Genomic DNA, 15,752 nt, shown 5'->3' with positions numbered 1-15,752 from the left:
TTAGTGTAACACAACTGACCAGTTTTTCATAATTTTGAACTTTGTACAAACAGAACAGTAGAGCAAGCATTCTTTTATGTCTGGTCTCTTTTGTATTTTCCAACAATGTGAGATTCCTTTGTGTTGTTGTATGGAGGGGAATTTGTTCATGTGTTTCTTTTCATACCCCAAGGAGGAAATTTTGGCCTCGGGGAGCTGACCTGCTCAACACTTCTTCAGTTCATGGATGCTACTAACCAGTGCTACAGCAGGATGAGAACACTGTAGAATGATTTGTACTTCAGCGGTTTCTGCTGCGTGAGTACTACGCGCGGGGGCTGGACCGGCTGCAGGAAGAGTGGGTACGATACTGCGAGCCACCCTCTGGCTCTCATGATGGCTACTCCACTTGAAACTCTCTCTCAGCAATTTGGATGCTTGCTTTTTCTTCTTGTCCACCTAAAATGCAAAACTGTATTATATCCTCAGGCCGCATGCTTTTATGTAAAACAGAGCTGTCACTGGATTTTACTGAAAAGTTGATTGGTTTCTGAGGATCATGGGAGCCTAAGCATGAAACTGGCATCTGGCAATAGGGGGAGAGAGAGCCTTTGGCCTAGAAGCAGAGGCAGCTTCCAAGCTGTGCTGGCACGTAAGGGAACAGGGTACTTGTAGCAAAAATTATGGCCTCAAAACTTTCTAGGGGAAAAATCCTAAAGCTGTCCTCCAAAAGGTACCGTAAAATCAATAGCTTACATGTTTTACTCTCTCAAATAAGCAATGTTTAACCATTCTATACAAAGCAATGGTTTAAATCTAACTTTTGTTTTTATGTCAACAGAGCTTGAACTCTTAAAATGGAATCTTGATATCAATCTATTTTTTAAATCAGCCAAGCAGGCCCTCATTTGGTAACTCTCTGAAAGGCTGTGTGAATGTGTAGTAAATGTAATTTTTTTCTTTTTTCTTTTTTTTTCCTGAGGCCTTGATCTGTAATTATTAAAGCTTCAAATGTCCCCAGTGATCTTAGCTAGATAATCAAATTTGGATCCTAAGAATGAAATAACCTAAAGTGTGCCTTCATTACTGCTCTACTGAAAATAATTCACTTAAGATAATTCTTACCCTCCTCCACCTCCAAATCCATTACTAGACCATGGAGATAGATAGTAAATTTCTAAGAACATTCAACATGATAAAATTAATTCTCAAAACAAAAATTTCCATATGTATATCTAACACATAGAACTTTTTTGCCACCACAAAAATAAGGCCAGGTGCAATGGCTCACGCCTGTAATCCCAACACTTAGGGAAGCCAAGGTAGGACGATTGTTTGAGCCCAAGAGTTCGAGACCAGCCTGGGTAACAATAATGACACTCCCATCTCTACAAAAAAGAAAAAAAAATTAGCGAGGTGTGTTGGTGCACGTCTGTAGTCCCAGCTACTTCAGAGGCTGAAGCAGGAAGTTTGCTTGAGGCCAGAAGTTTGAGGCTGTAGTGAGCCATGAGCATGCCCCTGCACTCCAGCCTGGGTGACAGAGCAAGGCACTGTCTCAAAAACAACAATAACAAAAGTAGCATAAAATATTGCTGAAATATTTTGCAAAATAACAAAGCAAAATGCTGACTAGAATTGCAAAATTTAAGAGACCTTACTGCCAAACTAGCTATTGAAGCGCTTACTGATTAACTTTTTAGAAAACAGGAAAGAACACTCTTAAAAAAACAGCTGAATGAGAAGAGTTTTTATTAACAAACTACATATGTAGCCACTGGAAAAGTTATCTATGAATATATAAGTAATTTTGAACAAAGAATATATTTAGTCTTGTAGAAACTTAAACCATGTGAAATCAAGATTTCATCCAATTGAGCAGTACTAACATTTTTGTTTTCCTTTCGTTGACTAAAAAGATAAAAATCTCCTTTCTTCCCACTTACCTCTCTCTCCAAGAGGCTGGGAGAAGTTCTTCGACCAGGAAGGCACTGGGTGGAAGTAATTGTGTGAGTCTCCCAGTCTCCTCTGCCAATGCTTTTTAATCCTTATCCACCAATCTTCCCTGCTATTTCATGAAAAGAGGATCCCAGCTGTGTCAAATAGTGTGGTAGCTATATAATCAGACGACCCACAGGGGTTTAGGACAGAAATTAACAAATCTATTTTAGCTTGAAACCTTACTTGTAAAGAATATCAACCAGTTTCCCAAACATCTACAGACCAGACAGAAACGCCATCATCTTGCTTTATAAGAACCCAAGCGTGAGGGCTCCCATGATCGAAGTCTTCTAGAATTGGGTTTTGCTCATCACAGCAATGTCCACCTTCAATGAGGGCTAGAGGAAAGCAAACACAGGACTAGGCGGGCAATGTCTTAGGTTCCAGTGCTGAATTTGCCATGAGCTAGTTGTATGATCTTTGCTAATTTCCTGCAACTCTTTGGCCCAGATTCCTGTCTATAAAATGAAAAAAAAAAAAAAATTGAACTAGATTCTGTAAGGATCCTTCCAGTTCTAACGAAATGGTATTGCATAGCTATATTTTTTATACTGTAATTAAGTAATAGGCGACCCTCTCCTCGTTATTCTGCATCCAGTTGGATTCATCAAATTTTTTTTTGTTTTTTGTTTTTTGTTTTTTGTTTTTGTTTTTTGCAAATGCACTGGGAGATGGTGTCGGGTTTGGGAACCTAACTCATTCCTGGTACAAATCACTGGTCACTTCTCAGATGTGGAGTCAACTGAATGTGCTTTCGTGTCCTACCTCCTTAGGTTCTTGTAGAACAACCCATTTTCTGGCACTGGAATTCCCATTACGTTCTATGGGAACATTATTTCACAACTGAAAGTATGAGGAAGACACGGTGAAGAGCTCTGGGCTGCCACGTGTGTCTGTGATATTCCCTGGAGGACTCAAGATTCATTAATCAATAGATCTCACTCTCTTTAACCTTTGAGAGTTATCATATACATAGTGTCAACATTTAATAATTTTTTTTTTTTGAGACAGAGTCTTGCTCTATTGCCCAGGCTAGAGTGCAGTGGTGTGATCTCAGCTCACTGCAACCTCCGCCTCCCAGGTTCAAGTGATCCTCCTGCCTCAGCCTCCTGAGTAGCTGAGATTACAGGCACCCACCACCATGCCTGGCTACTTTTTGTATATATATATATATATATATATATATATATATATATTATTAGAGGTGGGGTTTTGCCATGTTGGGCAGGCTGGTCTCGAACTCCTGACCTCAGGTGATCTGCCCACCTCAGCCTCCCAAAGTGCTGGAATTAAAGGTGTAAGCCACCATGTCCGGCGGCCAACATTTAATAATTTTAACCAGGGCTCAGAGGGCAATTTGAGATAGTATGTTTCAAAACATCACCAATGAGACCTGGCATGTGAGAGAATTTTCCTGCACTAAGAAGGACAGCAGATGCCACATGGTGGAGCTGCAAACTGGGAGCAAACCCACTCCACCCTACTATGAGCCTTTCCTGTTTTGTCAGCTAGCATGGTTTCCTAAATCTCAGATTGCAGCAGAGCTGTTCTGCGATTCCATGGCTAGCTATTTCGGGAGCCTAACACAGCAGGACAAATGTGCACAAGTCCACACAGTATGACAGAAGAATTAAAAATGTATTTACCATCTGTTGGTAGTTTCCTTGCGGGTCCCTTTTCTTTTCCTCTCCTGCAGCCACAAATAGGGTCTTCTCACTTCCTTCCAACTTCAGAAAGCTGGGTTCTCTTCACATCTCTGCAAATGCAGGACTTCGATGTTTTTTTTTTTTTTTTTCTTTTTTTTCTTTTTTCTTCTTCAAATTTCCCAGACTGTTGAACTCTGGTCTATTTCAGCTTCTAGAATCATTTCCCTCAAATGCAAAGTGGAGTGAGGCTGTGGAGAGGTTACAGTGTTTTGCACATTTTGTGTGGCCAGGCTACTTTCAGACACTATGCTTTGATTGTGGTCAAAGAGGATTCTGGGAAGCTTGCGGGATCCCAGAGTAATTGAAGGAAATTAAGTCATTAAATAAGGCCTGAGAATTCATGTTGGCCTTTTACAATCTCCTTTGTCCTTACTGTAATGGGATGCTTTAGACAGGATTTTAATAGGAAAGAGTTCTAGGAATTCAAGCATGAACTTCAAGTGAGAGTCACTTCCAGCTCGCATAGTAGCATGAGTAAAAATTATAAACTGGAATATAATTTTGTTAGTTGGGAAACCACTTAGGTTGATCTGAAGCCAATTCGCTTAGGGAGAAATACTCAGTTCTCAATAAGCACACTAGCTTTAACTTCTGTGATATAGGTGTTATTCATAATTCATGTATAATCCAAAAACTAGAGATTGGTATGAAAAATGGTTTCTTAGCCAAAAGATTGCAATGCAGTGTTATGACTCTAACTGTCGTATTTCATCCGGGTAATGGCTTGCTAACAATTCTCAGGCTGCATAGGTGGATAACTTCACTTTGAAACCAGTGCTGGATGACCCTGAACTTTGGTGAGGTCCTTTAAACTCCAAGCCTTGGTTTAATCACCCAGTCAGTGAGAATCATGATCGCTATCTCATAGTACCCTCTTGGGGATGAAATAAAACGACATCTGCAAAGCCTGAATGTGAGACTCAGCTCATTCCAATTCAGCCTTAACAGTCATGGCCGACACTAAGGCAAAGGTCAAGTAAAGAGAACATGTATTATACCATAGTGTGGACAAGATGGATTAGTATTGGATTAGCTCCTAATGAGATACTCATTGTGTTGAGGCTGATAGAACTTTGCACGTAGTCGGTTCTGGAAATATTATTGACTACTTCATGTAATAGTCAATGCCTATTTAGTGGGTGTCTATCATATGCCAAGAACTATTCTAGATGAATGAGACAGAAAAAACAAACAAACAAACAAACAAAAAACTGCCCTCCTGACAATAAACAAACAAACAAAAAGTAGATGGCATAGAATGTTATAAGATGATACATGTATGGGATAAATGAGCAGGGCAGGGTGGACCAGGAAAGTCAGGGAGTAGAGTTTTCAGTGTGGTGTTCACAGCAGGCTTCATTAGGAGGTTAATTCTTAGAAAAAAAAGAAGTACGGCTGGGCACAGTGGCTCGCAACTGTAATCCCAGCACTTTGGGAGGCCGAGGCGGGCAGATCACAAGGTCAAGAGATTGATACCATCCCGGCCAACATGGTGAAACCCTGTCTTTACTAAAAAATTCAAAAATTAGCTGGGTGTGGTGGTGTGTGCATATAGCCCCAGCTACTCAGGAGGCTGAGGCAGAAGAATTGCTTGAACCCGGGAGGCAGAGGTTGCAGTGAGTCGAAATCGTGCCACTGCACTCCAGCCTGGCACCTGGTGACAGAGCCAGACTCTGCCTCAAAAAACAAAAACAAAACAAAAACAAAAACAAAAAAACAAAACTAAATCGAGACCATCATGGCCAACATGGTGAAACCCCGTCTCTACCAAAAATACAAAAATTAGCTGGGCATGGTGGCACATGCCTGTAGTCCCAGGTACTCGGGAGGCTGAGACAGGAGAATCACAGCCTGGGAGGTAGAGAGTGCAGTGAGCCAAGATCACGCCATTGCACTCAAGCATGGTGACAAAGCAAGACTCTGTCTTAAAAAAAAAAAAAAAAAAGAACGTGAACAAGGTGAAGAAGTGAGCCATGTCAACACCAGAGGGAAAAGCATTCCAAGCCAAGGGAACAGCAAATACAAAGGCTCTGAGGCAAGAGAACAGCTGGCTTGTCTGAGGACCAGCAAAGAGGATAGTGAGGCTGGCAATGTGGGAGCGGGCACAGTGAGAGATGAGATCAGAAGAGCTGAGGACCTGATCAAGGGCAGCCCTGTCGGCCATGAGGGGCTTTTACTTGACTATGGGGTAGCCCTTGGGCACCACTGAGCAGAGCTGTGGCATCAACTAATGCCAAGAGTAAAGTGTGATGTGGGCCCGTAACTGGGGAAGCAAGGGCCGACTTCGGAGGCTGCCGCAGTAACCCTGATGAAGGACGGTGGTGGTTTAACGCCAGTGGTAGCAGTCTCAGGGCTGAAAAATGGTCAGATTCTGGATATGTTTTGAAGGTAGATCTAGTTGGATTTTTGGCAAATTGGATGTGCGATCTGAACAACAGAGTCAAGATCCCGTTTGGAACAGGTGGAAAAATGGAGTTGCCATTGTCTGAGATTTGCATATAAGAACTGCATTCTCCGTCACAAGAGGGCTTCCTTGGTGTTCTGGCTTGAGTGTGAGCCCTCCCCTTCCACCCACTGAGGGAAACTTCTTGAAACAAATGAATTTCCCGTTGCTTTTTGAAAAAGGAGAATCAGAAAGACCAAGGTCTTCATAAGCACGTTGATAACACTCAAATAGATGGTAAAGGCTGGGTGCAGTGACTCACGCCTGTAATCCCAGCACGAGGTCAAGAGATAGGAACCATCCTGCTCTGCATGTTGAAACTCCGTCTCTACTAAAAATACAAAAATTAGGTGGGTCTGGTGGTGGGGGCCTGTAATCCCAGCTACTAGGGAGGCTGAGGTAGGAGAATTGCTTGAACCTGGGAGGCAGAGGTTGCAGTAAGCTGAGATCGCACCACTGCACTCCAGCCTGGAGACAGTGAGACTCCGTCTCAAAAAAAAAAATTTCAATAATAAATAAATAGACAGTAAAAGAAAGCCAAACAGTTAGTATTGTATTTCCTCAACGCCAAATTCATTTAGTTTTTTCGGTCTCTTCTTCACCCCAACCCCACATGCTGGAAGACCACTTCTGCAGAGGGAAGCTGCTGGTGCATCGGGCTCCCAGCTGAGGGAGCTAAGGAGGGCGGAGGAGGACGTGGACACCAGCCGAGGCCCTGTGCAGGAGTGTCCTGCCCCTGTGTTCCCTGAGGCCTGGGGCTGAAAGCCAGATGTTTTTCCGGAATGATGGGGAAGTCGTTCTAGAACTCTATAAATTTTTCTATTCCATTAGACCTTTTCTTTTGTTTACTGGGATTGTCATAGGTGCAAGACCAATAGTACACCCAGAACAGATGACCTAGGAGTATCTGACGCAGAAAGGGCCACCTATGTAAATAAAGAGAAGACAGGAGAATGCGGCAGACCTGGCATCATGGATATCACCAGGACCGTGTGTTCATCTCCTAGGGCTGCTGTAGCCAAGTACCATAAACTGGGTGGCTTAAAACAGCAGGTAAGTATCCTCTCCCAGTTCTGGAATTTAGAAGACTGAAACTGGCCAGGCGCAGTGACTCACGCCTGTTAATTCCAGCACTTTGGGAGGCCGAAGTGGGCAGATCACCTGAGGCCGGGAGTTCGAGACCAGCCTGACGAACACGGAGAAACCCCTGTCTCTACTAAAAATACAAAATTAGCTGGGCATGGTGGCGAGCGCCTGAAATCCCAGAGACTCAGGAGCTGAGGCAGGAGAATCACTTGAACCTGGAAGGCGGAGGTTGCGGTGAGCCAAGACTGCATCATTGCACTCCAGCCTGGGCAACAACAACAACAAAAAGATAGTAAGAAGTCTGAAATTAAGGTGTTGACAGGGCCATCCTTTCTCTAAAGGCTCTAGGAGAGGAGCCTCCCTTGCCCCTTCTACCTTCTGATAGTTGCCAGCAATCCCTGGCGTTCCCTGGCTTGTGGCAGCGTATCTCCAATTCTCCAATCTCTGCCTTGTCTTCACGTGGTCATCTACCCCATATCTCCTCTGTTTCTGTGACTTCTCTCCTTATGAGGACAACAGTTGTATTGGATTTAGGGTCCACCCTAAAACAGTAAAACCTCATCCTAACTAATTAAATCTGCAAAAATCCTACTCCCAAATAAGGCCAAACTCATAGTTACTGGGATTAGGACTTCGATATATCTTTTGGGGGCCACAATTCAACTCATAACAGAGGGCAGGGGAAAGCTGCATGAAGAGCTGATCAGCGGAGGGGAGTCACATAATCGGAGCAATAAACAAAGGGAGAAACTGTGAGGGAGGTCAAATGGGTTTGGGAGTAGCAGGAAGTATTCAAATAAGAGAAGCTTCCACTTTGGATACTCTCTCCATCTGTGCTTATGGCCCTGTTTTTTTCGGTTAGAGGTTTAAAAAAATATTGTATAAATAAAAAGAATAAGAAAATAGCACTTCTCTGACTCACACATTGGGCAGAGCCGCAGACTCCTGTGATAATCAAGAAAGACTTCACAGAAGTGTTGATGCTTGAGCCGGATCTCAAAAGCATGAAGATAAAATCTCCGTGCAAAAAAAAAAAAAAAGGAGGGAGGAGAAGAAAGGGCTTTCTATATAGAAAGGATATGCACACACATAATGTTATTTAATGATACCCCCATACCTCTTTAGGTAGGGAGAACAGTCTTTAAAAGCAAGGCTCTTGTCTATTTAACCTGTATTACTCAGAAACAGTATTTAAAAAATGAAGGGGCAAAAATGTTTCTGGCTTTAATAAATGCACAAATAAGCACATGATAACCTGGAAGAACACTAGGGGCATCTATCAGGAGGAGTTAATTATTGGACACATTTGCCAAAGCACAAATATGGAAACCCCACCCTCAGCCAGATCTGGAGAAATCAAAGGGCTGAATTTGGTTTAAATTCCTTTGCCCTGATTGCATAAGGAGATCTGCCAACATTTTTCACTCTGATATATTCCTTTCTGCACAAAGGGTCGAACTAGGTTCTTAAAAACCAGATCATGAACTAAGATATGCAATTATGAATCACCGTCGTGTTCGAGGAAAATTAACTCCTCACTGATCTTCCCAGATAGGCACTCAAGCTTGTTGCCTTCAAGATCTGCATCAGGGTCTGGCTGGTTTCTGTCTAAGAGCAACTCCCCTTTTTTGGCATAAGAATGTACAGGATGCCAGCAAAGTTCACACTGGGTCATCTAAGTCTCTTTAAAGTCATGATGATTCATTGCTGGGGGTTGGGGAGAGAAGGTAGTGAGGGAAAAGGAAGTGCTAAGCCAAGGGGCGGAGCAATATAATTATGAAATTGACAGCCGGAAAAGCTAGCCCTTGGGAGTGAAGGGGTCACGTGTTCTTACTCCTGGTATTGAAGCTACAACTTTTAAACTTTTAAACTGGAATAGGTGTGGGAAATTAGGAAGCAGATCCCGTGATTTGATTGGCTTCAGAGGAAACACATCCAGTGCCTCATATATTTGTAATAATTATGATGTATCAATTTTCTTAACTCTTTTATGCCTGAGGTTGCAATTTTTTGAATTTTCGCAATCAGACCTTGGCGATGACCTTGAGCAGTAGGATATGACAACCACATGCTTAGCGTTCCGATAATGGAACACCAGGCACAATTGTTAATATCTGACAAAGAAGAAAAGTTCTCTCATGATAGTGCAGTTAGCAGAATAAAAATTTGGCTGTAGTGGTATGAGTGAAAAATCTGTCTTCTTCTGCTTGATTTAGTCGTATTCTAGCTGACAGGGTCTTCCATTCTGTGCATTCATTTTGTACTTAAAAAGGGATTGTTTGTAATTCACAGTTTAAGTCTGAGTGCTATTACTCTGCTGTGCCAGAAAGCATCTGTGGCAGTAGCCATCGTTCTATGTCTGTGTCTCAGACACAAAGCAAATCAGTATCTTCAGTCACCGGTCTTGAGAGCTTCCCAGATCTCCCAGCAGTTAAACTTTGGAGAGGCCTGACAGAGACGGTTCTGCAAATATCAAACTGCCTGACAACCGTCACTGAGATCCTGACACAGGCCGTTTCCTTGGTGAACTCTAGTTATTTGTGTCAAAAAGCAAAGTTTGCCAATGCATTTTTCTCCAACTCTCCCTCTTTGGGGGTAAACTTGGTAAATTCCTCATAAAATAATTTTCTTAAACTCTGACCCTCATTTGGATCAGCGTCTCCTGGTCAATGTTGACTCAAGAAAAATGAAGTAACGAAGACAGCTTATAGCCACGTATTTTAATGTCATGAAGTTAGAACAACAAAGACCTTTGCTCGCTCCTTCCATCAAAATTTGATGTTTATTTTTGCAGCCTGTTGTCGCCCATGATCTTATTTCAAAGGCACCCTCAGCTTAACATGTAAAACCCATCAGCCGCCACTACCTTCAGTTCAAGCAATGGTGGCTTCTGGCTTTGATTTTAATTTGGAAAATGTATTTCTTTTGCGGAAACAAAATGCCAAGTTGTTAATGAAAGGCTTTTAATAGATTTCCAAATGCTCCTGGCCAATACCAAACAAACTTCAGCTCATTCATTCTAGGCCTTAAAATATTGTCTGTTTTTTTTCCATGTAAGAAGAGCTATGTTCTTTAGATGACTAAGACCATCAATTATGAGACTTAACAGGCCCTTGCCTTACATTCAATCTTGGTCAGAGCTGCACTGATGAAAACTTATCGAGGTCATGCTTGCAAAATAAATAATGATGGTGAAAAATCATCTTACTTCTTTTCAGAGCATCATACGGTACTAAATATATTAGGAAATTAAAAAAAAAAAACCATTTCCTTTTGGTGGCCTTGATGTGTTTTTTTTTTAGTTAAGCAACAAATTATATCATTTTCATTATCAATGTCCAGAGCCATCTGTCACTAGAAGGTATCAGCCCCAAACCATTTAGCCACAAGAAGCAAAACCAGCTGTAACTCTAGGATGCCTGTGCTCCTGCTTTTGTAAACAGAGCATAGGTTTCCCATCAGCCTCCCAGGGTGACAAGGTACTAGAGCTCCCCTGAGAAGACTGAGTCACAGATAAACCTAATACATTTTTGTTTTGCAGGCCTGTAACAGATCTACCAGTGAGATCATGCATTCACCGACAGTCTACTCTCAGTGATCATTATTACAAACCACTCTAAGGTCTGTGCTACACAGTGCAAGGGGGAAACATGAGGAAGGTAGAAAAGTAAGTTATTTTACTACATCACTGCAGAGAGCCATGCTGGGATTCTAAGGTCTCAAACTGTGGGTACTTAGAACCAATTCCTGTGCCTCCTCAGCCCCAATATCTGTACTAGTATTGTTCATTAGAAATGAAATACACAACCCTTCCACACATGTGATATTAAACTTTGTAGTAGCCACATTAAGAAAAGTAAAAAGAGGCTGGGTGTGGTGTAATCTCAGCATTTTGGGAGGCCAAGGCCCAGGAGTTCAATAGCAGCCTGGGCAACATGGCGAAACTCCATCTCTGCAAAAGACACAAAAATTAGCTGGGCCTAGTGGCCCATGCCTGTAGTCCTAGCTACTCAGGAGGCTGAGGTGGGAGGATCACTTGAGCCCGGGAGGTGGAGGTTGCAGTGAGCAAAGACTGCACTGATTTACTGCACTCCAGCCTGGGTGACAGACTTAGACCCTGTGTAAAAGAAAAAAAAAAAAAAAAGTAAAAAAAGAAATGGGTAAAATATTTAATATTTTGTTTAACCCAATATATGCTATTAAAAAATAACCCAATATTTTCATTTCAACAGTTAATATAAAAATTGAGATATTGCATGTATATATAATATATATAATTAATATAATGAATGATATATAATATATATTATATATAAAATATATATAATTAATATAATGAATGATATATAATATATATTATATATAAAATATATATTTTTTAAACCAAATTTCTAAAATCTGAGGAATATTTCACACAGCACACCTTAATTTGGACTAATCACATATTTCAAGTGCTCAATAAACATAATGAGTAGTGCAGACTTAGGGTACCTTTTTTAATTATAGAGTCATATTTCAAAGATGGGTACTGTGAAATCATAGACTGTTGGCAAATGGTTGAGTACAATGACTTAAATTTCACTCTTAACTAATGATAATTCTCTTTTCATTACCAGGAAGCCTGTCTGGCTACAGTTTGGTAGAGGGTCAAGAAAGATGATTCAGAAGCATGTCCTTTAAGAGTCTTGGTGCCACGCACAGAGCCCAGTTACTTTAGTCTGGGTGTGGTGAGCTGACTTCAGAGTCTATTGTGTGAGTGTTTTTCACTTTTGAGTTTGTTTTACTTTTCTCATGTCCCCAGCCTTATTTGTGAGTGCAATCTAAGGAAAGTATATTTGTTTTGCAAGCACACTACGGTTTGCTCAGATTTTTAAATGACATATGTAGGATTACACCCTCTTTATTCTGTCAGTGTTTCCATTAAAAATTCAAACTTTCCGGGATTTATTACACAGCCATAACAAATTGCTCCAGGCAGAAACTTGGCAAACCCTCCTTAGTGTGGGAGAGAAATTCTTGTTAGCATTTTTAAAAAGATAAAAATAAATAAATGTTTACCAACTCAACTTACTCATGTGATTTTGTGATAGGGAAGACAGTCAAATCAAATACGCATTATATCTTCACATGTTTGTCATACAAATTTGAAATATTAATATTAGCTTCTAAGTCAACTTTTGCTCAAGAGTTATACAATTGTTCCCCCACTACCTCCCAAATTTTTAATGATTCTAGTGTTTGATTCTCTTATTTGGAAGTCTGATTGATTCTGGCAGGGGCTGGATCGATCAGCTATGAATCTTTGCATTTCATCGTGGTAAAAATTAACAATTTTCCAAAGGTAAAGTTTGTTCTGCTCTGAACTCCTAGCATATTAAGATGTCTTACTCAATTTTATATTCTCAGGTCCAGTTATTGTAGATGTAGAATAAATGCTTGTAAATAATACATACATAAACATATTAACTAAGAATAACTTTGAAAAACCTGTAAAACTATAAAAATGTTCTGTATCTTTAGTCTGTATAATTTCCCTCATTTACCAACACCTCAAAGGATTATTAAAACGATTAAATGACTCAATATTATGAAAGCATGACCTTGTTCCATAACTTGTTTGATACTTGGGTTTTATTACGTATCTTATCTGCTTCAAGGGCGTTTTTGAGGATGCAATACAAAAGAGTAGTGAAAAGTATGAAATGCAACGTAGGTATAACTGAAATCTAAAACTTCACCACTGCAAGCATTAAGGACAAACCCCTAAAATTATTGTGAATGTAAACACAGGGAAAGGCCCATGGACCTTAACCAACCTGTATGACACCAAATGAAATGAACTTACCTGATGTAGGGTCCCGTGAACTGACTCTGTTAGGGTTGCCTGATTCTGTATCGTGGTACCTTTGTTTTTGAGTAGAGCAAAGGTGAGGCATCTTTTTCACTTTTGAGGTCCAATTTCTTTGAACAATTCAAGCCTAAAACTCTAAAGAAGTTTATCTTTATTTTCTTCAACTTCCAGTCTGTTCAATTACATAGTTGTTATGACCTGGGAAGCTGTTTGTGTTTGTTCGGTTGTTTGGCTTCATTTTGAACTACGTAACAGGCTACTTCCAATGAAAACATTTACTACAATTTAAAATCTGTCGTGATGTGGAGAAACCTGTGTGCCGGTTTTATTAAGCACTCTTGTGCTCCCTCTGCTGCCATGAAGAAAATGTTCATGTTCAAGACCCCAGTACATTCCTCAGCAGAGCATTCTCTTTCGGCAATAATGATGCAGATTTGTGCTCTTAAAATGCAGTAGTATTTATCCAAAGCATATAATGTAGTAATTCTTCATTGCAATGCACAAATTAATAAAAGGCTGTAATTAATAAAAAGGAGAAAGAAAGAAATAGAGGAATTAACTTCTGCACCTGTGCCCCAATTTATTTAGCTTGATCCCTGTGGTATCGACCACTGCTCTTCACATGATCATGTGTTTAGGAATCACCCAGGGACCTGGTTCAAGAAAGATTCCGATTTGGTATTTCTGGGGTAGAACCCTTGACTTTGAACATCTAAAAACTCCTTAGTGCTGCTGCGGCTACTTTAAAGACTACACTTTAAGAAGTAAGAGTGTAATATGTAATTATATGATGTATTTGCTGGTCCATTTAAAATCTTCAAGAGTAGATATCACCAAAACAGTAAAATAGGTCTGTGATTACAATTATTTTTCATGGCATTTAAGCAATCTACAACACAGTTTATGAGTCAAGCTCATCGGGCCTTATTTATGTATTTCCTGTAATTCCAAAGGTTGGCTTATGCTTGCACAAATATAACATCAGCTTTATGACTAGGACTATAGTACTATATATTTGCCTACTAGCTTCTTGAAAGCTCTGCCCTTTCTCATTGAGTTTTTATTTGCATGAGAAAGTCTTGTTTCTAAAGAATCAGTGTCTGTTATTTGTGATTGTACATTTAATATTTTGCCATCTGATAACAAAATATTTCAGTACTAAAGGTAATGAGACTGTTTCATGAGTATGGTGTTTATGCTGGATCTTGCAGGAAGAAATAGTTATAGCTTTTGGTGGCAGTTTATGGCTTTAATCTCAATGGCTAAGAAAGTAAATGACACATTTCTTATTGTTTTTACCATTTGAGTAATATACATATTTAGCTTCCTTGAGAGAACATTTAAATTAATTGACTAACTCTAATCTGAATTATGTGTTTCAAGGTTGTTAAAATCATGTAAATTAACTGGTTGTGCCAACATAATAATTACAATATTAGCTTTTTAACTGAAAATTATCTAAATGTAAGATGTCTAAAAATAGAGTGGAGGTGGATTGGACAGTTTGCAGATTATGAGTTGGAATAAAAACATCGCAGTTAAGCCAAAAACATGGCAACCAATATTTTCTGTTATAAAAATATTTGAGATGAATTTAGTTTTTATGAAAGCTGTCTGAAACTGAAATGAATAGCAGAAGCTTTCTGTTTATTCACAGTCCAGTAATAATAATACCTGCAGCACAAAGCATGCGTCTTTTCTGTATAAAGCCAACAAGCTTCTGCTCCTTCCTGAAGTCGACTTTGCCAAGTAGGGGGTTGGGGTCGGGGGTGAGGATAGGGGTGGGGGATATTTTACTCGGTTATGCTCTGACGTGCCAACCTTCACCTTGACAAAGCTTGTGAACGAAAACAAAACCTATCAGAGTCTTTTCAAGAAACTGATGTTAACTGTCCGCTAGAGGCTGTAATGAGACCAACAATGTCACTTTAGAGACCAACCCGAGGTTTCAACCTTAACAATCATCGATTTTTAAATGGGGGGGGGGGGAGGCGAAGAAAGTTGTAGAAATGAGTAAGAGTTAACAGTAGTAGTTACATTTAAATAGCCACTTACATGTACACGGCATTTCAAAAATGTGAGAAAAAATATTTCCGGGGCTCTGCACTTTCCTCGCTCGTATGTTTATTTTTTATTTCAGGCGCACGTAGGCTCTTGCAGGCCAGAGTTGTGTAAAACCTGACACATGTTTTGATCATTCTCTGCCCTGCCTCAGTTGGTGACTAACCGTTAGGTCATAAGTAAACTCAGCCAAAAGGTCTCTCAAATACAGCTTACAGTCAAGAGCGGTGGCTTTCAGAAAGAAACTTACGCGAAGGGGTCATGTTTCCAGACACCTAGTTCTAAGCACCTGAAAGAGGTCAAACGTTGCCCGACACCTACTGGCCTTCCAGAATCATCTGCAACAAAAACGCCGCGCTGAGCGCTGGTAGTCTGCAGGCGCCTCCCTGTCCTCCAGGTGCCACACCTGTTGGCAATGTTAGCCCAGCTGAAGAAGATTCCTTCGCGTGGAGGTCACACCTGGCGGCGGGACGGGCGGAGGGGCGGGCGGGGTGGTGGGAGTAGCGGACTGCACTAAAACACCGAGTCCGGACTCAAGTTCATCGATTCCCGAGAGCTGCCATTTGATGCTCCGGTGGCTTTCTCTGTCTCCTACACTGGTTACCTCATTTCCGATTAAATTAATGAT

At 40.7% G+C, this 15,752-nt stretch overlaps 2 long non-coding RNA genes across 2 annotated transcripts; one reads left to right on the top strand and one right to left on the bottom strand.

The window, feature by feature from the left end:
• The first annotated feature begins 234 nt into the window (after positions 1-234).
• LOC141584402 (uncharacterized) lies at positions 235-12,613 on the top strand. The gene is made up of 3 exons (XR_012517453.1): positions 235-297; positions 10,754-10,879; positions 11,829-12,613. It is a non-coding gene; the product is annotated as an uncharacterized LOC141584402 (long non-coding RNA).
• On the bottom strand, positions 288-15,619 carry LOC120361111 (uncharacterized). The gene is made up of 5 exons (XR_005577470.2): positions 15,119-15,619; positions 13,058-13,579; positions 3,624-3,871; positions 1,923-2,435; positions 288-438 (listed from the first exon to the last, which is right to left on the bottom strand). It is a non-coding gene; the product is annotated as an uncharacterized LOC120361111 (long non-coding RNA).
• Between the last annotated feature and the right edge of the window lie 133 nt (positions 15,620-15,752).

Source organism: Saimiri boliviensis, chromosome 4 (genome assembly GCF_048565385.1).
Source record: "Saimiri boliviensis isolate mSaiBol1 chromosome 4, mSaiBol1.pri, whole genome shotgun sequence".
Taxonomy (NCBI): domain Eukaryota; kingdom Metazoa; phylum Chordata; class Mammalia; order Primates; family Cebidae; genus Saimiri; species Saimiri boliviensis.
The sequence above is the reverse complement of the archived record's forward strand: the minus strand, read 5'-3'. Positions and strand labels throughout refer to the sequence as shown.